This window comes from Hippopotamus amphibius, chromosome 7 (genome assembly GCF_030028045.1).
Source record: "Hippopotamus amphibius kiboko isolate mHipAmp2 chromosome 7, mHipAmp2.hap2, whole genome shotgun sequence".
In the NCBI taxonomy this organism is placed as follows: Eukaryota; Metazoa; Chordata; class Mammalia; order Artiodactyla; family Hippopotamidae; genus Hippopotamus; species Hippopotamus amphibius.
The window spans coordinates 13633392-13660457 of NC_080192.1; positions in this window are offsets into that span (position 1 = coordinate 13633392).

Here is a 27066-nt window from a genome sequence, read left to right on the forward strand (position 1 = left end):
TCAAGCTACTACATACTAGAGAGATCCAATATTTCTGAGAATTAAAAACCTATTAAGGGAATAAAAAAATATAAAAAAAAAATAAAAACCTATTAAGGGAATACCTTCCTTGGAATGAAAGCAGAGTACAGAAAATTCTTACATATCCCGTGTGCTTCATCCACTCTAATCCGTTCAATTTATTATGACCCTGTGTAAGACACTGGGGTTACAGGAATGAACAACAACTTATGCTTTCCTCCTAGGAGCAGGTTGAGGTGAGAATAGGAAAATGAAAGTTGCATTCTAGAATTCAGAGTATGAGAGAATTTCAAGAAGGTTGGCCAGTGAGCAGCAGCAAAGGCACCTGAGAAGACTGCTCGAGTGGCTTGGACTGAGAAAAATCTCCATTGGCTTGGACTGAGCTTGTTCACTCTAGAAATGTTAGCTGATTGCTTCTCAGCCTTTTGGCTAAGGCCAAGTGTAGTATGCTCTTACCAGTTTAATATAAATGTTAGTTGAGAAGTTACAATGTGCTAGGCCCTCTGTTGAATGCTAGAACACAGAACTAGTAAGGCTCCTAGATCTCAAAGAACAGGCTGTTAGGAGAAAATAGACATCAAAAGATAACAACACAGTGTGGAAAGGTGTTTTGATAGATGTTATTGGTCTCCTTATAGAGTGTGCATTCAATGGAAAGAGAGCCATTGAAAGAAAAAGACCACTGCAGGATGGATCATGAAGGAAAGGTAAAGATAATCATAGTAATTGAGGAAAAGAAGAAATCAGGGAGCAGCTTGAGGAAAAGGTTGAGTTCTGAGAAATTTTTGGCTTGTTTTGTCTTGGCTTTTATTTTGGTATGTATGTTACACAAAATTCAAAGTATGTTTGAAGGTTACCAGAGGAAGCTAGTAAAAAAAGAAGAGCTTGAAAGTCGAGGGGGTGGGGGAGTGACTTCCCTGGTGGCACAGGGGTTAAGAATCTGCCTGCCAATGCAGGGGACACAGGTTCCATCCCTGATCCAGGAAGATCCCACATGCCGCAGAGCAACTAAGCCCCCGTGCCACAACTACTGAGCCTGTGCTCTAGAGCCACAACTACTGAGCCCACATGCCACAACTACTGAAGCCCATGGGCCTAGAACCCCTGCTCCACAACAAGAGAAGCCACCACAATGAGAAGCCTGTGCACCACAACCAAGAGTAGCCCTTGCTCACCACAACTAGAGAAAGCCGTGCACAGCAATGAAGACCCAACACAGCCAAAAATAAATAAATAAATAATAAATAAATGTTTAAAAAAAAAAAAAAAAGGTGGGTGGGTGGGGGCAGGGAAGCAATAGCATTGCCTCCTAGAAGGTAATTGACTCCAGGATGCACGAGGAGGATTTCTTTGGCAAGGAGTGGGGACCACTTCTTCCTCTGAGCAGGAAGGAAAGGAGTAAACTGGGCCAAGTGCTTGTATTTTTTAACCAAGTATCTGAACACAGAGCAATTTGTGTCCCTTGCGGTCAAACAGAGGCAATCTAGGGAGATTTACTTTGGATTCAAAAAGTTGCCATTTCCAGGTATTTCTCAAGTTTACTGGAAAAACAGAATAATCGAAATTGGCAGCTTCCAGGAAAGTGCTGACATGTGTTTGCTTAGATTTTCTTTTTTAGAGATGGATGTGACAAAAACTGAAAGAATCATAGCAGCATATCTCCATTTTCTTGGTGGGGTTGAAATACGGTCGTCTGTTGAGAGTAGCAGGGTGGAGCGGAGCAGGGGGCTTTCAGGAGAAAGGCAATGAGTGGGACCCACTGACACAAAAGTGGGAAAGGGTGCCAGCCAGGGGTCACCTCCCCAACTATTGGGAACGTCTGAAGAGGGGTTTGTATATTCTGGGATAGAGGCTAAAGAAGTCATGCTGGTTTATGGGAAGCCTAATTAGGGGAGTTAATCAGATGCAAAATTATCCCAATGAATTCATGCATTCCCAAGTTCAAGAGTTATGACTGGAGGGTTGCCTGCTGTTTTGGACCCTGTACGCTGCCAACTCTCCTCTATTACTGCAGATAACTGCGTTCGCACCATAGAGTGTCTCTACATACATATGTGCAGGGCATGTCACACCTTTCCTGGTGCTACTTGTCTCTAGGCTAGCTTATTGCCTTGAAAACAGTAGGACTTGTGGCTGCATCTGGAATAACAGCACAGCCGGACAGGAAGGCTACCAAGCCCTTGACGGCACATGAGTGAACATGGACCACCCTAATTCCTAAAAATACACATTCTCCACCCCCAAAAAGTCAGCTCCAATACCTCTTATTAAAATATGCTTTCTTATTTGCTAGGAGCACAAATTGTTGAGGGAGATCATTGACACTTTTATAGTTTTCCTTTCTTCCCAGTAAAATTTAAAATGACTGTACTGAAAAACACTCACTGGCTACTTTATTTATAATCTTGATGTAGTAAAAAAGAAAAAAATCCCAGCACAGATTTTGGAGTCAGACAGTTCTAGACTAGAAAGTCAGCTCTCCTATCTGGTCTGTTAATTTTGCTGAGCCTCTATTTTGTTATCTGTGTCGTTGGGCTAACTATACCTACACAAATATGTGTATAGAGTGTGTAGACAGACAATAGAAAGATGATTGATAGAGAAAGGCAGACAGATAAATAATAGAGATGATGATGAAGACATAGATAGATACAAGGGTCAAAAATTATCCACACCCCAGTTGTATTAAAACTTCTGCTGGCCTCAGTCTTACCAATGCTTTCCCTTCGAGGCTGCAGAATCCCAGTCACTGCTGTGCAGGTGTAAACATGTTACATAAGTTCATTTGTAACTGTGTTGAGAGCAAAAATGGATGCCCCACTTGTGATTTGCACAAAAGAAGAGCAGCGTGCAGTGATTCATTTTTTGTGGTCTGAGGGTGTATCTGGTGCGGTTATTTATCAAAGACTTTGTGCGCAGTGTGGAGAAAGTGTTTTGTCACGAAGAAGTGTGTATGAATGGATAGAGGAGTTCAAGGAAGGTCACACTAGTGTTAGCAGCCCTACAAGGACGAAGATTCACTTCTGAGGAAGAAGTGAAGGCAGTAGTGCATTCGTGGCTCGTGGCTCGTGGCTCAGCCTGAAACATTTTTTAATGAGGGACTATGAAAGCTTGTTGACAGATGGACAAAGTGTATTGAAAAGCAAGGGGATTATGTCGAAAAATGATATATTTGTCTCTCCTAAAAATTAATTAAAATAAATTCTACAGCCAGAGTGCGAATAATTTTTGACTCACCTGCATAGATAGATAGATGATGGATAGATAGATAACAGACAGTAAAGGAGAAAGAGAAGAAAAATGCACATGTAATTCAAAGTACACTAGTTAAGAGCACAGGCTCTAGAGTTAAACTGCCTAAATTAAATCCAAGATGTTTCAGTTTACTAGTTATGGGAACTTGGGAAAGTTCTGCTTCATTGGATGGTTATGGGGATTAAACTCAATAATCCTCTAAAATCCCTGGCACAGAGCCATATTAATAACCAATAGTTATTGCATGCCTATTCCGTGTCAGCTTCCAAGCCAAGCAATCTACGCACAGTAACCTACTTAACTTTCCCCAAAATCCCCGTGAGGAAAATATTGTCCCCATTTTCAGAAGAGAGGATGAGAATCCGGGCAGCATGTACAGCCAGGAGGCGTATGCATTGCCCAGCCCTATAGCTGCAATCCACAAGGACTAGCTGGGGCTGGGCTTCATGCAAATTAAGTAAATTGCCCAAGGTTATATGGGAAGCAAATAGTGGATCAATGACCTAAATCCAGATATGCCTAATATCTAAATAAACTTGTTTTTAACCCCTGAACAGCTTCTACTGTAAGCACTATTTATTATGTAACCCAAATCAGGCTAGTTGAAAAATCAGTTTAGTGTTCAGAAAGGTAAAGAAGAAGGGGGGAAAAATACTGTTGAAAACATTATCTTGACATGTCTCCCTTTCTTCTCTGACCCCCCGTCTCAGGCACTGCACAGATTCTATTAGCAAGCCTACAAAGCCAGCTTACACAGGATTTAAAAATTTTTTTTGCACTTAAGCTCTGGTTGTTCGCTACTCTTGATTAATTAGGTGTGGCTTGTCCTCTGCAAATCCACCTGCCAATATCCCTTTTCCCAACCAGGAGCTCTTGGCTACTCTTGCCTCCCTGTCCTTTAGTGTTTGCTGAGAGGACAAAAGTCAATTTACCTCATAGTCCTAGGAAATCTTAATTAGGAAGTCTGTGCGCACTGTTCTCTTCCTCCTTGCTCTGGCAAATTCCACAGCTGAAAGCCCAAACCTCAGCACGATCAGGAGAGTGGAGACACTCACCAGCGTTTAGATAATCCGACCTGGAAGAGACACTGAAGGTTACCAGCATGCACTTTCCAGCTCACTCAGAGGTTGTCAGCATCTCACCCTTGACTGCTCTTCCAGTCTATTTAGAGTCATCTTTCTTAGAGTCATCTCCAGATGACATACGTATGTCCCCTGAGGGATTTAAAGTAGGGGAGTAGCATGGCCAGATTTGCATTTCAGAGAAAATCATCTGACAGAAGAATGGAATGGAGTGGGGGCAAGACTAGAAAAGGGAACCGGAAAAAGCTATTGCGACCTGTCTAGAAGTCAGATTGAGAAGTGAAAATGGAAGGACAGGTATAACTCTAGACATACCGGAAGAATTTCTTCCTGTGACTTCCCCCGATTCTCCCATTCTGCCCCAACCCCGGGCTAGAAATAGTCTCTTTCTTCTCAGAATGCCATTTTTTATTGATAATTCTCTTATGGTCTTTACAACTTTCACCCTTCATTACAGTTACCCACCATGTTTTACCTACGCGATTGGATTGTTGCTTTTGATGACTGGGGCTTTGACTGATTCATTTGCCCTCATTGACCTGGATATGAGCCATATATAAATAAATTACTAGAATGAACTAATCTTTACAAGTTAGGAAAGAAAGATTTTGGCAAAATCAATGAAAGGTAAACCTGAAAAGAGAGCTGTAGCAGTTACCTATTGCTACATAACAAACCATCCCACAACGTACTAACTGAAAACAGCAACCATGTTTTAGTGCTCACCGATTTATAGGTGAGATGGTGATTCTGCTGATCTGGGCCAGGCATAGCCTGTGTCAGCTGACCTCACTCATGTGTCTGTGGTCATCTGGCAGGCAGCTGAGGACTGATGAAGTGAGACGATTGTCAGCTAGGCAATGAGGACTCCTGAACCACGTGTCTCTCATCATCCAGCATGCTAGCCTGGCTTGGTTCTCAGGGTAGCGAGGCAAGATTCCAGGAGAGTGAACAGAATAATGGAAGGCCACTTGAGATCTGAGCTCAAAGTTGGAACAATACCATTTCTTCTATATCCAATTAGCCAAAGCAAGTTGCACAACCCCTGCCCCCCAAATTCAAGAGGTAAAGAAATAGAGTTGGGAGGAGCTGACAAGTCAAACTCTTAAGGACATAAAAATAGGAAGGGATAGAGAATTGGGGACATTTCTGCAATTAATCTACCATGGGGAATTTCCAGACACAGATTTGGTTCAGGCAAAATAATTCCTTACCAGCAGTGACCAAGAGAGAGATTTGCTTAATGATTACAGATGATGATGGTGATGATGGTGATGGTGATGATGGTGGTGATGATGATGATGGTGGTGATGATGGTGATGGTGATGATAATGACAGTGGTAATGATGCTGGTGATGATGATGACGGTGATGATGGTGATGATGATGGTGGTGATGGTGATGATGGTGGTGGTGATGGTGATGATGGTGATGATGATGGTGATGGTGGTGGTGGTGGTGGTGATGGTGATGGTGGTGGTGATAATGGTGATGGGATGATGGGGATGGGGATGATGATGATGGTGGTGATGGTGATGATGATGGTGATGGTGGTGATGGTGATGATTATAAAGATAAGACATCACACATAACATGTAAGTCTCTTATGTAAATACTGCTGTGATCCCCATTTTACAGATATGGAAATTTAGTTTTCAAGCAGGGAAGTACCTTACTCAAGGTTACCTATCTACTAAGATAATAAATAGCAAAACTAGCAACAAACACAGAGAATTACCTTACGGAATGCTGGACAGCTGGCTTGGGACCCAGCTGCAGTGAACACTTGACAGAGGCTTCTCTGTTTGGCTGGGAACTGCAGAAGGCTTTTCATCCAGGTCTTTTCTTCCTGTTGCATCTTCTTTCTCTTCTCATCCCTCTCAACTATTCCTATTCCTGTTAAGTCTATTTTTCAGATTTAGTTCATAATGTTTTATAATAAAAGACTTTTTTTCACTGCCTTATAGAGACATGGAGAGGATTAACACTTCATTTAATGTTTGCAAAATGCCTTGAGCACCTTGGAATTAAACATGTCGTGTGCAAATAAATAAATAAAGGCTTTAGAGTAGAGACATTGGTCTTCTCTGAATTATATGCTCAGAGCGTGTAAATGCATGCACGCACACAGGCAGCTGAAAATCTGCTGAGTCTACTATACAGGGCCCAGACAACCCCAAAATTTGCTCTTTTGCATGTGGTATTAGAAGGAAGAGGTGTATGACAAAATTCCATCACCCATCACATTCTATCTCTATATGGAGGAGATGAAAATAAATTTTTACAAATACTTTCCTTAATGTTTGATAATGCAAGTACATACACACACACACATCTTTCCTATTTTTTCATTCCCTTCTCTCTCTGTTCCCTCTCCCCAAAACTCCTCTACTTGTCCAAGATCCAATCAGCTTGTGGTGACTGAGCAAAGAGGGGGAAGAGGAGGGTCTGCTTTAAAATAAACCCAGAAAGAAGTTGCAGCTTACATGGAGTCAATATCTAGTCTATTAGCACATTTGTATATTGATAACCAGTTTATTGATAACCTCTCTGGCTACTGCAGATAGGGTTTCCACCCATGCTATCCAGTCCTAGCTTCATAACTCAGCTAAATATTCTCCTAAGAACTCAGCATACATGGAAGCCTAAGGCTGGAGGCAACCAACATTTGTGGGTTTCCCTAAAACCATTTAAAACATCTTCTCTTTGAAAAATCTGTTTCAAGTCTTAAACAACTGATTTATGAATGGAATTTTAGAGTAAAATTTATGGTTGTGAAGTGTATGAATTTATACTCAGATAAAGCAAATCAAACGAGAAAGAAGTCTCCAGTGTACCCCCCCCCCCAATTCATGGTGCATTTTTAATCAACTCTGCTAGAGCAGTTTTAGATTCACAGCAAAATTAAGAGGAAGATACATGGATTTCTCACGTTCTCTCTGATCCCACACACACAGAGCCTCCCCACCATCAGCATCACTCACCAGAATGGTACATTTGTTACAATCGATGAACCTACATTGACACATCTCATTACCACCCAAAGCCCATAGTTTACATGCGGGCTCATTCTTGGTGTTGTACATTCTATGGGTTTGGAAAATTTATAATGACATGTATCTACCATTATAGTATCACACAGGGTAGTTTCGCCTCCCTAAATCATGGTGCATTTTGGTGAATCACTTTCCCATCAAGGTTGCTCTTAACTTTCATTTTGGCCAGATTAGAGGATCAGGCAGAATAACACATCCTATGAATGGCCCTAACCTCCACACAATGTTAAAAGAAACTAAGTCGATTTCTCTTGTGGCGCAGTGGTTAAGAATCCGCCTGCCAATGCAGGGGACACAGGTTTGATCCCTGGTCCGGGAAGATCCCACATGCCACAGAGCAACTAAGCCCATGTGCCACAACTACTGAGGCCACGTGCCACAGCTACTGAAGCCTGAGTGCAATTAGAGCCCATGCTCTACAACAAGAGAAGCCACTGCAATGAGAAGCCTGTGCACCACAACGAAGAGTAGCCCCCTCTCATCGCAACTAGAGAAAGCCCATGTGCAGTAACGAAGACTCAATGCAGCCAATAAATAAATAAATAAATAAATTTTAAAAAAAAGAGAGAGAGAGAGGTGGGCAAAGAAACAAAGGTGTACCAGGCATCTCTAGATACTGGTTACATTTTGTTTTCCTGTGTCATCTCATTTAATCCCCGCTACCCTTCAGGGGTGGATATTTTTACCTACATTTTACTTATGAAGTCAATGGGGTTATATATATTGCCTCAGGTCACTCACACAGCTCTTAAATGACTATAAACTCCTTGAGGACAGAGAAGTATCCCACTCGTCTGTCTATCTCCCTATACCTCACACAGGACCTGGCAGAAAATAGGCCCTTGGTACATATTTACTGAAAGAAAATTAAGGAAATGGCAGAAGTAGATCTGAAATCCATTCCTCTCAGTCTCCAAAATCTGTGTGTGCTTCTATTCAACCAATCTCTATGTGTGTGTATAACCACAGGGTTTTCATCCTAGCATAGGAAGTATCCAAACGTGAAAACCTGTTAAGCTCTTTGTCTTTGTTAAGCTCCCTTCCTTCCTGAAAATGAAGTATCATTGGAATGCATCTTCTTTGACAGTACAAGTACTTTTTATTCCTCTTATACACCTGTATTCTCATTGCCTTTTCCTACTTCTGGAGTCAAGCCCTGAGATAGAGAAATTCCCAGTAGATACCTCCATGTTTCTCACAGAAAGACATTTTGAATAAGACCCTTGAATTCTTGGCAAACTACCTATTTAGGTTTGAGAACAACAGACAGATACAAAACTCTCATTTTGTTACTAATTAAGGTGTTGGACTCAACCCTACAAACCTCAAGGTGATCTTGCCCCAGGCAGCACATGGTACCAGTTTCCCATCCCTCTCTCCTTCCTCACTGAGCTTCTGTCACAGTGGCCCACTTTCTTTGGACAAACCCACACTCTTCTTACCACAGGGCCTTTGCACTTGCTGTTTCCTCTGCCTTTGCACTTGCTGTTTCCTCTGCCTGGGTCGCTCTTCCTGTAGGAACAACAATTCTCACCTCCTTACCTCCTCTGGTCACTGCTTAAATGTCACCTTCTCAAGATGCTATTCCTGACCACATGACCACAAATACCTTCCTCTACCTCATCATTCTCTGTGCCTTTAACCTATTTGCTTTCTTCCCAATACACTACTGACATATCACGGGTGGATCTGTTTATTGTCTCTCTTTCTCCCACTAAGATGTCTTTTTTTATTTGCCCACAGCATGATCTTCAGTGCCTAGAACAGTGCCTGGAACTTAACAGGAGCTCAGTACTTTCTGAATGAATGAATTAATTAATGGAATCTCAGTGTCATGAATGGCAAACACGTGTGCCTTTGCTCCCTTCTTCTGTGTTCATTTCAGACCTCACTAACTGGTCATAGTAATCATTCCTGCGTAACCAAGGTAGAGCCTCAGAATCCTTTCCACACAGCACTCCAGCCAGCAGCTACCAACTCATTTACAAGGAAACTACGTATTAGCCCTTCTGAGGTCAATGTGGTCTTCTGGTGAACAAAGCTGGGCTGCAGATCAAGCAGGAGGACCCTCATTTGTCCCCCTGGCTTAAGGCCAAGACTAGACCCAGCCAAGTGGTAATTCTTTTGTGTCATTATTTCCACTAAGTCCACAACCTTGCGCTCTGTCTTGGCCCTGAGGCGTACTGGAGCTGTCTTGCATGGCTCACAAGAGCAAACTGTACACTCTCTCTTCCCAAATCTGCATTCTGTGACTTCATTTTGCACCTTAAAAATAGCCATGGTGGGAATACTTACACTACAGAAATCAGCAAGTGCTACAAATCAGGGTTTTTGTAGTAGCGGGGTGGGGGCGGGGAGGGCAATTGTTAAAGCATCACATCACTTCCTAACTTCCTGGAACTTCTAAGTTCTAGTAACTAGGGGAAATGTGGGAAGCAAATCCAAAGGGAATGTTTCTTTCCTTATCTAGAGCAGAAGTAGCCTAAGACACACATGGGAAGCTTCCAGCCCAGGGCCCCAGTCTGGTTTTTCAGAGAGCTAGAGATAAGGGAAGAAGAGCCCCCTCAAAAGGAAGCAGTTTGGGTTATAGGAGACACAAAGAAGACAGCAGCTTGCTATGAGAAAGAAGGCCTTTCACCTCTTTGTTTCTTCCAGGGAAACTCCACTCCATCCTCCTAAGCAACTGGCAAGTTTATAAGAGCCCCGCCTTCCAAGTAGGGAGGTGTGGTGTGAGTGGGGGAAGGGACCTGGAGAGACTCTGAAGGGCAGTGTTTGTCCAAGTGTGGTTTTTATACCACCTGCATCAGAGTCCATCAAGATGCTTGCTAACATTTTCATCACCATGGTACCCACCCACCCACATGTGCTGATCAAACTCAGAAAATGGGATTTAAAAAAATGCATTCCAGTGAGCACAACAAGTGATTCTTAGTCTTGATAAAATGAATCAGGCTCACTTAGGAAGCGCATTTAAAATGTACGTGTCTGGGCCTTATAACAGGAATATTGACTCAGTAGGTCCAGGGCAGGGCCCTAAAATCTACAGTTTGATGAGTCTTTACAGGTGATTTTGATGCTAGGTCAAGTTAGACTTTGCAATAAACACAGATTTTCTTTTCTTTCTCTCTCTCTCTCTCACAGGATGAGCTTTTTTGAATTTCTAACTTCTTTGCTGGAAAATCTGGGAATTTTCATCAGACAAACATGGTTAAACATATATTGTACACAATATGAGCAGGCATTGTGCTGAGCCTTTTTGCATGGATTACTTCATTTAACCATCCAAGCAGGCCCATTAGTTGTAAATTTTCATTGCAGAGGCAGAAGCTATTATTATTCCCATTTTACAGATGAGGAAGCTGAGGCTTGGAGAAGTAAAGTCATTTCTATGAGGCCAAAAGGCTAAAGAGGCAAAGCCAGAATTTACACCAAAGCAGTTTGATGCTAGGACCTGTATACCCCTGATCATTAAGCATACTGCCTCCCAAAGACTTTCAGAATAAAAAGATAAAACATTTAATTTAAAAACCTCGCCAACCAAGCAGAAGAATTTTTTTTAATCCTAAACATTTCTACAAAATGTCAAATTCCATTTTTCTGGATTTTCCTCATATGAAAGTCTGAACTAGTTAAAACAGATTTATATGGGTGAAAAGCAATCAGAATAATTGGTTTGAGTAGCACAAAGTAACCAATAAATTAGCTGGAACATGACCTTTCCGAAGTGGCCTTCTATTTTGTTCCTATTCTCTGGCCCTGAATTGTCGCTCTCTAATTGGTAGTTTGTTCTCTAGTCGGGCTGCCTATTTCTGACACTGGGTAATGCATTATGAGATAATCTACTTTCTGTGACTTCACACAGTTCCCATGGCAACCGTCAATGCCATTTCCCTGCAGAAGGGCTGCTTCATTAATTCCAAATGTGTTGCAGGAATGTAAACATCTTCGATAAAAATGTCCACTAAAATGACAGTCCGAGCAAAGGATGACATTTATATAATTACAAAAAGGAAACAATCTGTAATTATGCCAACTTCTTTCCCCAGACTGAAAAAGGAAGGGTAGGATATTTTTTGCTGTTGTGTTTTAACTTTTTTGTTTGGGGAAAAAAAAATAAGGAAAAGGTTTGCTTAACAAGACTAAATTGAAGAGACACAACACTTCTGTGAAAAGACCTTGTTCGTTAAAGCTTTAGTTCATTAAAATCGAGGTGGCAACATTTCTAGAAGGAATATATCCATCAACCCAATCACCCCAAACACAAGGCAAGTGCTCACTGGGAACATTGCCTCAGGTGACCTAGACATCTTGACATTCAAAACCAGTAATTCAAGATTTTCTTGGTCGATGGAGAGAGTTCTTTATCTTTTAATTCTTGCTGGCTAGCTATCTCTCCTCAAAGTGAGCTCCTAAGGAAATTTCTCCAATCAAAATTTCAAAATGCAATCCCAAAGTGAAGGAAATCAGCATTTGGATTTTTTTAAAGCTTTATTGAGATATAATTGATAGAAAACAATCTGCACATATTTAATGCATACAACTTGAGGAGTCTGGACATGATGTTTGGATCTTGAAAGCATCGATTCAATGCTCTCTCTTCTTTGCACATGCTATTCCTTCTGCCTTGCCTGCTCTTCCCACCTTCTAGGTAAGTTCATTATACTGGTCTTTTGGAACTAAGTTCATGTGTCACCTACTCTAGCAAGCTGTAGTAGCCAGAATTCTAAGATCACCCCCAAGACTCCCACCCTCAGTATACACATCTTGTATAACCTCCTCCCCTTGAATGTGGGTGGCATGTATGAATATGATGGAATTTATCTCCTGGCATTACATTAATCAAAAGGAAATTTATCCTGAGTGGGCCTGACCTAATCAGGTAAGTAAGCTCTCAAAAGAAGTTAATGCAGTGCTATCAGTTTCAACTTGGGCATATAAAGAGCTTTAAAATTATCACTGTCATCCTCACACCAAGAAAAAAACCGAACAATCTGAAAAATCAATAAATTTTTTGGGCCCATGAGAGAACTGAGGATGAAGGAGAAACAGCCACCCTAAAATCTGGAGAGACAGTCCTGTCCAGAGAGATACATTTGAGATTTTCTTACCTGGAGGAGAAACATCTGGGGTCACAAACTGGTAGGAAGAATCAAATGGTAATTTCGATAAATTGCTGGAGGCTCAGCAGGTTCTAGCATGTGAATGAGAAAGTCCTGGGGACAGCAATCTTAGGAAGACTCCCACACTTTTATGAACTTTACCTCCAGGAATCCTATCAGGATCCTGTTGTGAGGATCCAAGAAATATTCTTTGCTGGCTCTGGCAGCACAAGGGGAAGAGTAATCACTTGGAAATACACCAAGCACCTTCTCCATTACAAAGGGCTACTCTTCAGAAGAACTTTGCAGAGCCATACACCTGGAGGGAAAGGAATTCCTCCCACTCCAACTGCCTTCAATACTCCTATCTCATCTAAGGGGATGAAAAAGACAGTCAACATGGGTAAGGGCTTCAAGGAAATAGATAGGAAACACTTAGCCTGAGAAAAGAGGATAAAACAGGACCAAAAACAAAAACAAAACCTGTAACACTGGAGAAATACTTGTAAAGGTCATGGCCTCAAAACACAAGCCTAACAAAAGATTGGGATTTAATTGGAAGGTTATAGAATGTTCCTCCTTCTTCATACCTTACCACCACATCAAAAGGGTTGCAAGAGAGAAGAGAGTGGAGGGAAATCTTTAAAGTGTTGAAAGAAAAAAACTCATCAACCTAGAAATCTATATCCAGCAAAATTATTCTCCAAAAGTGAAGGAGAAATAAAGACTTCTCGCATGAACAAAACTGAAGGGATTTCATTGCCAAACACCTTTCTTATAATAAATGTTAAAGAAGTTATTTAGGCCATAAGAAAATGATATGGGTCAGAAGTTTGGATGTGCATAAAGAAAGGAAGAACAAATGAAGGTAAAATAAAAGCTTTTGTTTTTCTAATTCTTAATTTATCTAAAATATAACATTTTTAAAGCAATAAAGGTAGCAGTGTACTGGGTGATTATATCATATGGATATGAGAAATAAATAACAGTAGTATCACAATGGATGGGAACAAGCAACTGGGAATACTCTGTTATGAGGCTCCTGCAGGACCTGTGAAGTGGCGTAGTATTATCTGAAACCAGACTTACATTATTGGTAAATGTATATTGCAAATTATCAATGGAATGTAATATCCTGAATGGGATCCTGGAACAGAAGAGGGTATTAAGAAACACATGAGGAAATTTGAACAAAATATGGATTTTAGTTAATAATAATGTATCAATATTGATTCATTAATGATGATAAAGGTACAATACTAATGTAAGATATTAATGATAGGAGAAAGTAGGTGTGGAATATATGGAAATTCTCTGTCATCTTGTGACTTTTTCATAAATCTGAATCTATTCTAAAGGGAAAGGGAAAAGAAAGTGAAACTCAAAGAGATGATCCTGCTAGTGTCAAGGAAGGAAGCAAACCAAGCTGCCTCTGGAGAAGGGCAGTATTTAGGAGCTGAGGGGCTCAGTCCTACAACCACAAGTAACTGAATTCTGCCAACAGCCAAAAGGAGCTTGGAAGAAGACCCCAAGCTCCAGCTGAGAACCACGGTGTGGTCAACACCTTGATTGCAGCCTCATGAAGCCTGAGCAGAGGCTCCATCTGAGCTGTGCCTGGATTCCTGACCCACAAAAACTGTGAGATAATAAATTTATGTTGTTTTAAGCTGCTACATGTGTGGCAATTTGTTATGCATCAATAGAAAACAAATGCACAAGCCTCCCTGACTATTCTAACCCAAAAGTAGGTGTTTCCCCTGGGGCTACTCATCCCTTTTATCCATTCATCCAAATTATACATATTAAGACCTACTATGTCCTACCCACTGTGATAGATAATGAGTAGAGAGTGGTAAATGAAATATACTCCTTGCTTTCTTGAAGCCTAGAGTGTGATGAAAGATGCAAACAAACATCATGTAGATGCTTAATTTACAAACTATGGTAAGTTCTGTAAAAAGAAAAAATAGGATGTGGTAAAAGAAGAAATTTTTAAATACTGGAGGATCAGAGAAAACTTCTTTGAGGAAATTGCAATTAAAGTTGAGACCTGAAAGATACACATGAATTGGCCAGACAGCAAGTGGAAGCAGAGAAGATACAATCAGCTAAGGCCTGAGAAAGGAAGGAGCGCAAAGATTTTGAGGACAGGAAAACGACCAGCATGATAGAAAACCAAAGACAAAGAGAAAATCTTGAGAAAAGCCAGAGAAAATGGTCATCATGGCTGCTGTGAGTGGTCAAGGGGAGAGAGGCAGGAAGGTGTGTGTGGAGGAGTAGACAGAGGTTGACCATTCAGGGTCTCAAAGGCGGGAGTACAGATGTTAGGAGTTTACGCTAAGGACTCCGGGAAGCCCTTGAAGGGTTTAAGCAGGAGAGTGCCCAGATTTGCTGTGTTAGAAAGTTCTGTTTGGCCAATGGAGAACAGATCCTATGAGGGCAAGATTGGGCTTAAGAGAAAAGTGAGAAGACGACTCCAGAAGCCCAGGTAGGAGATCAGCCAGGCAAGAATGGTTGCCATAGATATGAAAAGAAGAAGACCTGAGGGTAACTCAGATGCTGGAGTAATTGGACTTAAGGTGAGTTGAGGAGAGCATGAAGGAAACAGCAATGCCAAGGAGGACTCTGAGGTCTCCTGCATCCTGGATGAAAAGCATCATATGCCAAGGTGAGGAAGGCTAGGGAAGATGCCTGCCTGTTCTCTTTCAGAACTGTACCCTTCTATTACCCTTCCCTCTGCCTCACATACTCTTCACAGCCATCTTCACCTGGCTAGATCCCATTCTACCTTTAGGACCCAGCTCAGATGTCACTTCTTCTAGGAAGCAACCCCTGACCACTCAGCCTTGTTGCTCTTTCTCTTATCCCTGTGCATCTGGGCACCACTCTCATAGCACAGAGTGTTCTATGACATGTTTGTGTACTTCCTTGACCCACAAAAGCAGGAAAAATTGTACTTCAAAACTCTCTGTTTCCAACTAGAGTATATTCGGCACACAATAAAGGTTTACTACATGAGTGAATGTAGTAAAAATGTAAGAATGGTCCAACGTTGGAAACCACTACTCCTCAGCGCACAGCCGAAATGTGAGGGATAAACAAAAGTCCTCTGAAATCCGGAAGCAAATGCCTTTAAAGGCAAGAAGTGAAGTTCATGATCTGTACTCCAAGGTGAGACACCCTTGAAGGAGCTGAGAGCCAGTTCACAATATTAGGAAATATGACTTATCTGGTTTCTTCATCCAGAACAGATGAGTTGAAATTTATGGGAGTTGCCACTCTGGCAATGAGCATAGAGCAGGAAAGTAAAATGCTCTTGATGGTTGAAATTGGGGCGTCTTCCTGCAAAAATGCAGTCAGTAGGTATCTAATCTCCAGTCTGTAGCCACATAATGATTGCAGATTTTAAGACAAGGTAATTGTAATAATGAGCATTTACATCGCACTGTGCACATGCAAGATTCATCTAGTCTTCTTAGCAAATGTATGAGAAATTAAGAAGCTTGCCTTCAAGGAACAATAAATTTAAAATTCTGGGGGTAAGAGGGGGTGGGGTGGCACAGAATACAGAGGGAGAGGAATATGAGATGGAAGAGGATTCACAGGGGTCTTCACAGGTGTTGGTGATGGTCTGGGTGGTAGCATAAGGGTGTTTGCTTATGAGCCTTTACTTTATAACTATATTCAACATATTTTATTTGCATGTAGAAATTTTAAGACACAGCTTGCTTGCCCAGGGTTACAAAATTAGTCTGTGGCAGAGCTGGTTGGCACTTCAATTCAGACTTTATGATTCTAAATTTGGTACCACCCCCACTACTGTTTGGTGCCATTGTTGCACAGCAAGTGTCACCATGAGCTCTGTCATACCACATCCAAACCAGCATCCATGTGTGACAGGGGTTTCCGGGGAGGAGACATGAGCACCTTCTTTGGTTAATACCACAAAGTTTAATAATAATGATGCCATTGTTATTATTACTCATGGTTTTTGCAGTGCATCGATGTGCATTGCCGCACTCTACGTCTGATTTTATGTATAGAAAATTGCTGCCTTGTATAACTTCCCTGTAAGACAAATCGTACTGTTTCCATTAAACAGAGAAGGAGATTCAGGTTAAGCAACTCAGACTAGGTGGGGTTGAATTCATTTCTGCCTAATTTCAAAATGTCATTCTAACCACTGGTCTCTTCTGGTAAGGTAGGTCTCCACTCAACCTCTTCATCACGCCTCTTAGAGTAAAGGATGGTGTGCACACGATTGTTCAGACCCTGACCTGGCAACCACCACACCTGCTTACACAGGAGACAGTTACAGAATTGTTGTCAAGGCTTCACTTCAGCCAGATTTTCCCATGAGCTGAATTCATCACTGTGGAATTCACGTAAGATGCTGGGCGTGTGGCTCAGATCTCAGGGCTAAGCATCCCACTGCCTTGTGACACTGAGGGTGAACATGATCAAACAGGAAGAGACAGACAGACAGAAAGACAGAGAGAGAACAACTCCTCCAGAGGGCCCCTGAGCCCAACAACCCCCAGAGCCTCCTGGATAAGAGGGTGGGGATGTTGGGGTTCATGCCTTTATAGTCACAGCGACTCGGACCTCAGGCAATCTGATGAGTAATTATGAGTAATTCTATACCATTTTCCTTCTTTGTAGTGGTTTACTCAAGACCCAGATGGTACTTTCTGTGTTGCTTCCGACACCAGCCTCAGTGAGCCCAGGCATTGCACTGGCCTTCCTGTCTTCTGCAGCACATCCACCTGATGTCTTCATGCAATGGTTCTCAGAGAGTTCAAGGTCCAGCTCCGGGTCATACGTGAAAGCCAGGAACTCTTTCTCCCTTCCTTCCATGCATGTTGCATGGGCTGGCTCCATCCTGGCATTGTATGAGACATAGTCTCATGTGAGCATCACACTTAACGCCTTCTCACCTGGATCCCTATGATGCTCTTGCGGGTACCCCTTTGCCTTGCCACACCATTAATCAGAAAAGCTTAGGGTCATTTGCATCCTTGGAGATGCTGCTGTGAAGGGCAAATGTGACAGTACTTAAAGTCCAAGACCTCTCACAAATTCTGCTCTATAAGTGTCTCCCTCAAGAGAAGGGTAACAGTCATCAGTTTCTAAATATTAAGCTGGTTTCCAGTCTATGGAACAGCCTCTTACCCATCCGATTACAAGAGCAATTTTTTTCTTAATATATATACTTCCACATAGAATACTCAGCACTCACTAATTCCCATCCCTGCTTTATTTTTCTTCACAGTTCAGATCTTCTTCTTTTTTTTAATCTTTATCAGCGCATAATAGCTTTACAGTATTGTGTTAGTTTCTACTGTACAACAAAGTGAATCAGCTATATGTATATGTATATCCCCATATCCCCTCCCTCTTGAGCCTCCCTCCCAACCTCCCTATCCCACCCCTTTAGGTCATCACAAAGCATTAAGCTGATCTCCCTGTGCTCTGTAGCAGCTTCCCACTAACTGTCTATTTTACATTTGGTAGTGTGTATATGTCAATGCTACTCTCTCACTACGTCCCAGCTGCCTCTCTTCCCCCAACCCAATGTCCTCAAGTCCATTCTCTACGTCTGCATCAGATCTTCTTTTTTACATATTCTATTATTTACTCATGTTTTGTTGATGATTTCTCTTTTTTACCTGCACTAAAACATATGCTCCCTGAAGCCAGGGCTTTTAGTCCGGTATCTTAGTGTATCTCCTGTGCCTAAACAGGGAGGGGCATATTCTTGTGCTTGGTAAATATTTGTTCAATGATTGAGTGAACAAATATTAGAAGAGGATTTATTAAAGTTTCCAGATAGGCCTGACAAGGTGAGTTTTCCCTTCAAAACATTATGCCTAAGATAATAGAAAGTCATCTCATATTTAAGTCCTTCCTAAATCTCTATATGAGGCAGCTCACTCAGTCTTCCCTGGGTTATTATTCACATTTGCAAAAGTTAGATGCAAGATGTGCAACCTTAGGTGTTAAAAAAGGTCTGAAGCCAAACCTACTCTTGAACTTCCATTTTTGCCTAAGCCAGTGTGAGTTCAGTTTCTGTTGCTTGCAGCCAAGACTGTTGATCAATAGTGTAGAGGAGGAGGCAAGTGAGCTTGTTCAACAAAGATGCCGGGTGAAAAACTCCGCTAAAAAATGCAGACTAACGTTTATACAGCACTACTACGTGCCAACCATGCTCTTCTGCCTGCTTTACATATATGGACTCATTTAATTCTCACAGCCACCCTATGAGATCAGGACTATTATTATACCCATTTCATAAAAGCTGAAACTAAGGCTTAACAAGGTTAATGGCTTGCCCAAGTCACACTGCCAGTAAGTGTTAGAATTGAGATTTGAACATGAACAGGCCACTATGCTTTACTGCTCTCACCAGCTTAAAGTCCATGTGAGAGGATTATGGTATTAGAAGTAAAGCTATCCAAAGAAACTGGACTGGCCCTTTTTTGTGTCCTATGAGATACCTGGAGTTACAAGGACAGACTGCCTGTGGGGGATACCCCTGACAGGACACCTGAGGGTGCCCAGCTCTACAGGTAAGTGACCCAGGTGCCCACACTGACTACCTGCTGTGCCCATGACAGCAGCCTAGCACACCTGGCCAGCAGGCTGGACTTCTAGCAGTGGCCCCTACTGGCTAATCCCCATGGGCCATGCTTGCCAGTTTTGACTTCAATCACAAAATTTTTACCTAATTGAGATTATTGCCTTTTTGGCAGCTCTCACAAAGCAAAGGATTACTGCTTGATGAAAGGAAAGTTTTTACTGAGGTGGAGTGCAGAAACTTTGACTTGTAGTTAGTGCAGTATTGGTAATACGTGGGGATGGTGGGTGCCTGTTGTTAAAAACCAGAGAGTACTGTTAGGGATAAAAAACCAGTAGAATCTCGTTAACTGTCAAGAAAGGAAAAGCAGAATTGTGTTTGTTCCCTACCCTAAAGTAGAGTAAACATGCAGCAGTGGTTCCAGAGTCTAAACTGAGTATAAGTTAGATAGTAGAAGGGATGATTCAGCCAGCCCTCAGCATGGGTTTCTAGGTTGTAAGGACCTAAATTCAAATGCAAGCGCCAACACAAGTTGCATGATATTAGGAAAGTGATTTAATTCTATCAGAGTTGCTGTGAGATCAGGTTCCACCATGCTTAGCACAGAGTGGCTAAGAGTAGCTCCACAGATGGTCCTTCCATGTCCCCTTGCTCCTGACACCCTCCAGCAGTGAGCACTTCTTCCACATGACCTGTCTGCCTCCTGCTGACCTGAGACTTCTCAGCCTCTGCTTTATTCCAAACACTTTCTGCATCTTTCCAAGTATTATTCTTTGAGTAGTATTCTTTCCAACTCTAAAGAATAATTACTCAGGGTTAGAGTACTGCAGTGAGTGCAGCGACAAAACAGTGTCTAGACATATTACACTGAAAACACCCAGCAAAGTCCAAAGGGAAAAAAAAATTAAAAGAGGCAGTAGAAGAGAAGGAAAGAAACCAATCCAGAAGAGTCTTTTTCTAACTCTTACCCTAACCGATATGTAACCTTATGCAAATCACTCAACATGCCAGGGCCTCAGTTTTCTTGCCTGTAAAATGAGGGCATAGGAACTAGTCCATTTTGTAATATAAATATTTCAAGCTATAAATTTCCCTCTGGGCATATCTGTAGCTGCACTAAAAGATTGTTTGTTTGTTTGTTTTCATTTAACTCAAAATATTCTCTGATTTTCCTTATGATTTCTTCTTTGACCCATGGGTTATTGAGGAGTATGTTTTATATTTTACAAATCATGGAAATATCCCAGATATCTTTGTGTTATTGATTTCTCAATTTATTACTAGTGGTCAGAGAACATTTTGAGATTTGACTCATGCCTGTCTTGGTGAATGTTACACATTCACTTCAGAAGAGTGTTTATTGGGACTTCCCTGGTGGCACAGTGGTTCAGAATCTGCCTGCCAATGCAGGGAACACGGGCTCAATCCCTGGGCCGGAAAGATGCCACATGCCGAGGAGTAACTAAGCCCGTGTGGCACAACTACTAAAAGCCACGCACCTAGAGCCTGTGCTCTCCAACAAGAGAAGCCACTACAATGAGAAGCCCACGCAACACAGCAAAGAGTGGCCCCTGCTTGCCACAACTAGAGAAAGCCCGTGTGCAGCAACAAAGACCCAACGCAGCCAAAAATAAATAAATAGTAAATAAATAATAAGTAGATAAATAAAAGAGTGAGTATTTTGCTATTGATAGGTGGAATATTCTATAAATGCCAATTAGGTCAGGTTGACTGGTACTGTTGTTCAGGTTTTCTATATCCTTACCGATTTTCTGTCTACGTGTTCTATTAATTACTGAGAGAGGAGTGCTGAGATTTCTAATTGTAATTGTGTATTTGTATATTTCTCTTTTCATCAGATTTTGCTCGTGTATTTTGAGCTCTGTTGTTAGGTATATAAAGAACAAGGACTGTTACACTTTCTTGACGAATTGACCTTCTTGCCATTATGAAATGTGTCTTTATACTCCTTTTTCCCCCAGCTTTATTGAGGTATAATTGACAGTAGAAAATTGTACCTATTTAAAATGTACAATCTGATTACCTGATATACATATACATTGTGAAATATTCACCACCAAGCTAATCAACATATCTACCACCTCATAACTTTACCATTTTCCTTTTTTTTCCTTTCATTTTTCTTTAATGTAGTGAGAACAACCAAGGTCTACCTTCTCTGGAGAACTGATGTACAACAATCTGACTGTAGTTGATAATATTGTACGCCTGTGCCTTCTAAAGTCTGCTTCATCTGATATTAGTACAGCCACTCCAGCATTCTCATACTTTGTGTTTACATTGCACATTATTTTCCTGCCTTTCACTTTTAACCTCTCTGAATCTTAAATGAATTTCTTATAGACAGCCTAGAACTGGGTTTTGCTTTTTATCCATTCTGACAACTTCTGTCTTTTGATTAACCATTTATATTTAGACCATTTATATTTAATGAAATTATCAACATGACTATCATCTTTTTGCTTTCTATTGTCTCATCTGTGCCTTGTTTATATTTATTTTTATGCCTTCTTTTTGATTATTTTGTAGTATTCCATTTTATCTCCACTGTTGTCTTACTAGATACAATTTCTTTGTCTTATTTTTCAGTGGTTTCTATAGGCTTTACAATATGAATCTTTAATAGGATTGTTATACCACACATAAAAGAACCTTACAACAGTATACTTCCTTTTTTCCCATTCTTTGTGCCATAGTTGTTAAACATTTTACTTCTTCATATACTACAAACTGCAGAATACATTGTTATTAATTTTTGCTTGAAATAGTCAATTCTTTCTTAAAGACAGTTTTTTAGAGATGGAGGAAGGTCTTTTATATTTACTCACATATTTATCATTTCTGGAGTTATTTATTCTTTTGTATAGGTTAAATCTAGCATTATTTCTCATCAGCCTGAATAATTCCTTTAATAAATCTTGTAGTACAGGTCTACTAGCAATAAAGTCTCTCAGCTTTTGTTTGTCTAAAAATGTCTTTATTTTGTTTTCATATATGAATGATAGTTTCACCAAGTATGGAATTCTATATTGACAGTTTTTGGGTTTTGGTAGGTATATTAGTCTGCTTGTGCTTCCATTAAAAAAAAATCATGGACTGGGCAGCTTAAACAAAAGAAATTTATTTTGCCACTGTTCTGGAGGCTAGAAAGTTCTAGATCAAGGTCCAGCAGGGTCAGTTTCTGATGATGGCTCTCTTCTTGGTTTGTACACAGTTGTCTTCTTTCTGTGTTCTCATGTGGTAGAGAGAGAGAGAGAGATCTAGTGGCTTTTCTTATAAAGACACTAATCCTATTGGATCAGGGCCCCACCCTTATGGCCCATTTAACCTTAACTACTTCCTAACACAAGACACTTCACACTGAGGGTTAGGGCTTTAACAAATGGATTTCAGAGGTGAGGAGGGGCACATACATTCAGTCCATAACAGTGGGGTTTTTTAATTTTAGATCATTGAAGATGCAATCCCCTTGTCTTCTGGTTTGCTCCATTTCTTTCAGGAAGTCTGCAGTCATTCTTGTCCTGACTCCCCTGTATATCATATGTCCTTTTTCCTGTCTGTTTGGGGTTTGTTGAGTTTCTTGGATCTGTGAGTTTATAGTGTTCAACAAATTGGAAATTTTTCAATGATTATTTCTTCAAATATCTTCTCTGTCCCTACTCCTGTCTACCTGGAACTCCAATTCCCATGTTGTGTCACTTGATATTGTCTCACAGTGTCAAGAGCCACATGTCATCAAGGCTTTGTTAATTTTTCTCTTGTTTTAAAGTTTCTTTTGATTCAGTTTAGATAATTAGATCATTACTATTGCTACATCTTCAACTTCATTCAATATTTTGTGGTGCCTAATCTGTTAATCCCACCCAGTGAATTTTTCATTTCAGACTCTATATTTTTCATTTCCAAAAGTTTCATTTGGCTCATTTTTTATATCTTATTCTCCCTATTGTGTTCATATTCTGCTTTAAATCCACGACTATATTTAAAACAGCTTTTTTTTCATGTCCTTGGCTGATTATAGCATCATCTCTGTTATTCCTAGATCTGTTTAGGTTGCCTGGTCACATGTGCTTCTTAGTATCTGAAATTTTTTATTGAATTAGATTTTTGTCTTCCCTTAAAAAATGTTGGGTGTTTTCTGGCAGGCAGATACGTTACTTGGAGTTCGTATTTTTTAGGGTTGTTTTTAAGCTGTGTCAAGGGCAGACCTCGGGTGGCCTTTCCTCTGGGTCTACTCTAGCCTCACTATTTAGGCATGAGTCCTCTGGATCTCCACAAATTGCCCTGGGTGTTCAAAGAGCCCTTTCACCCTGAATGGTCACAATTCCAATGTTTTTAGCCCTGTGTGAACCTTGGGAATTCTTCAGCTTATAGCTTACCAGTCACTCTTTGCCCAGCCTCATGGAGAGTCACCCTACACATGTGGCTTAGTGCATAGCAAAAGACTTGGGTGGATTCCTATGTAGATTTCTAGAATTCTCACTCTCTCTCCCCCCGCTTCTTACTCTGTGACCCATAAATACCAGCCACCACAACCTCCCTAAACTCCAGTCCCTGTGTCTTCATCATAGCAAGACCACCATGCAACACAGTCAGGACGGTGCCTCCAAGCAGAAACCCAGGACAACGGCAGGGATCACACTTTTGTGTCACTTCTCTCAGGAAGCATCATCCTGCACTGCCTACTATCCAATGACTGAAGACAGTCTCATATATTTTATCCTATTTTTTAGCAGTTTACATTGGAGGGCAATTCTAGTCCCAGTTACCCCAACACAATGAGAAACAGGAATCTGGTCCCTTTCTAAGCTATTTTTAGCTACAAAATTCTCTTTTTGAATGAAATCTGTCATAGGATCACAATAGAGCAGAGGGATAACTGTGAGAAATTTGGAGCATCTCTGAATTTGAATCATATTATTTATGGAGCACCTCATTTCTCCTCTGTACGTATGAAGTTTGAAAATCAGCATCTAGATCAGTCTCCAAATCACTAGAACAAAGAAGCGTCAAAATGACCCGTTGGGGTATTGGAAAAAATACTAGAAATTATCTTTATTTTCAATTCAGTTTAAAACATCCATTTTGGATAAATGTTTTATGATTAAAAAAACATATCAGCATGGTAGTACATTTAAATACTACTTCACAAATAAGTATATATATGTAGGTCAAAAAGATGTGGTTTTTTAGCTAATAGGAGTACATGATCAGAGTAGCTTGAAGGCCTCTGGACTAGATCAGGGTCAGTAAACTTTTCCTGTAAAAAGCCAAATAGTATAATATCTTAGGCTTTGGAGACCATATGGTCTTTGTCAAAACTACTCAACTCTGCTTTTGCAGCATGAAAGTTATATGTACATAAATGAGCATGGATTTGTTCCAACAAAATTTTATTTGCAGAAACAGGTGGTGAGCTAGATTTGGCCTGCAAGCTGTAGTTTGTCAACCCTTGGTCTAGGTGATTTCTGAAGACCCTTTCAGCAGAAGAGTCTTTTGGCTCAATCTCCGTGTACAAACTAGAGTGGGAGAGATTGGAGTATCTTTGATACCTTCAGCTCGTATATGTTCTTAAAGGGCTAACATGGTTTATACCACTTAATCCTAACTTTCCTCCCACATCCACAATCCCTTCTTTCACAGCATTGAAATATATTACAAAAAGTCTTCCAAAATCACAATGTGGTTAAAACTCAGGCACTGAAATAAAACAGAAGTTAAAATCCTAATGCTGCTGTGTAGAGCTGGGCTTAGTTTCATTACTTCTGTGGATTTCCATCCCCATCATGTGTAAAACGGGGACTCTAAGATAACCAGCAGGTCTGCCACACTGACTGAAAGAGATAATGTATTTGAACTTGACACAGTAGGTACACTATAAATGCTAGATTCCTCCTCTAGTCTTCACTCTGGGGGCTTTTTGCCCTTCGAAACAAAAAATGGAAAGAGAAAAACAGGGTGAGAGCAAATGGAAAGATGGAGAGAGAGAGAGGGAGATGGAGAGAGTTTTGTTATTCCCTTGTCCCTCTCCCAAAGGTTTTGCTTCTGGTGCTGGGAAAGGTAAAGCTCTTTAATGCTTTTGTCACATACCAAGTCACCACCCTAAGGCAATGGGGTGGGGGCAGGAAGGTAAGTGATGGCCCGCAGAATCTGTACTACATCACTTAGGTTAGTGGTCTCCAAAATAAGGTGCCTGCACCAGAGGTTTTACAAAACGATCCAAAGGGGCATAGGGAGAAAATGTTAGAACTTCTATTCATATTTACCTTTTATCTCATCTTTTAAAAATTTCTATTTCTCATGTGTTTTCTCACATATTTAGCACACAATACTATATATAGCACATTCATGTAATTCATCAATAATTATGCATATATTAAAGAAAATGCTATGCCCTAAAACTTTTCCTGATTGTGACCCATGATTAAGGAGATAAAAAGTTGAGGAGACTTCTGCGCTAGGGCTTGATGGGTATATTCAAACACATCAGTGTATCAGGGGGTTCAAGAAGCAGAAGGATAAATTTGCCACATCTTCTTGGAGGATCCATGCTATTCAAAGACATTTTCCACTATATTAAAACCAACATGGGCTTTCCTGGGGGTGCAGTGGTTAAGAATCCTCCTGCCAATGCAGGGGATATGGGTTCAAGCCCTGGGCCAGGAAGATCCCACATGCCTCGGAGCAGCTAAGCCCGTGGACCACAACTACTGAAGCCTATGCGCTTAGTGCCCGGGCTCCACAACAAGAGAAGCCACCACAATAAGAAGCCTGTGCACTGCAATGAAGAGTAGCCCCTGCTCTCTGCAACTACAGAAAGCCTACATGCAACAATGAAGACCCAATAGAGCCAATAAATAAAATTTTTGAAAAAAATTATCTTAAATAAATAAATAAATAAAACTAACATATATTTTGGAGTTGAATGCTAAATCCACATAAATTTTTCTATTTCAATTTACAGCTCAACATAAGATTTCTAAGAAATTTTGAAGGAGTGACTGGTTCTTTCAGACATACCCCAGACCACTCAAGAGAATGAGTTTATGCTGTTTTGTCTGGAAAAATACAGAAAGTTTGAGAAATAGTTCTACTGCCAAAGGACCTCCTTAAATGAAGTTGTTCTTGGATCTCTGAATGCAGCTAGTGCTAAAGTACAGAGTATGGGTGATATTCTGGGTGGGTAGCCTGGAGACACACAACAGACCCCCTAGAACAATACAAACAATACCCAACATTAAATCAAGCACTATTCCATGACAGGCATTTAATCCATATTGTGTCATATAATCCTCCTAGTGATATTATTAAGGTAGATGCTGTTATTATCCTCCTACAGCTAAGGATTTGTTGTGGGCAGAATTCTCAAATGACCCTCCATGACCTATGCTCCCTGTCCTGGAGTGTGGGTGAGACCAATGAATATTATGGGATGTCACTCCTGTTTTTATGTTACATTTTATGTTACATTTTATGTCAAAATAGATTTTTGCAGCCATGGTTAAGATTCCTAACCAGTAACCTGGGTGGACCTGACCTAATCAGGTGTTCTCTTAATAGGGCATCCAGCAATCACAAACTAACGAGGTCGGAGAGACCTGCTGCTGCTGGCCTAGAAGAAAGCAGAGAGTTTTGGTGTGAGCTGCCTATGGTGGTTACATGCTGAGAAACTACTGGCAGCCTCTGGGGGCTGAGAGCGTTGTATGGCCAACAGCCAGGAAAAAAAGACAGGGACCTCGGGCTTAAACCATAAGTAAATGAATTCTGCCAACAATCCGGGAGCTTGAAAGAGGACCTCAAACCTCAGCTGAGAATTGTGCTCCTGGCCAGCACCTTGATTTCAGCCCAGTGAGACCTTACTCAGATTCCCAGCCATGGAAACTGTAAAATAATACAGCTGGGTGATTTTAAGCCACTAAGTTTGTGGTAATTTGTGGTGCAAATTATGGAAAGCTC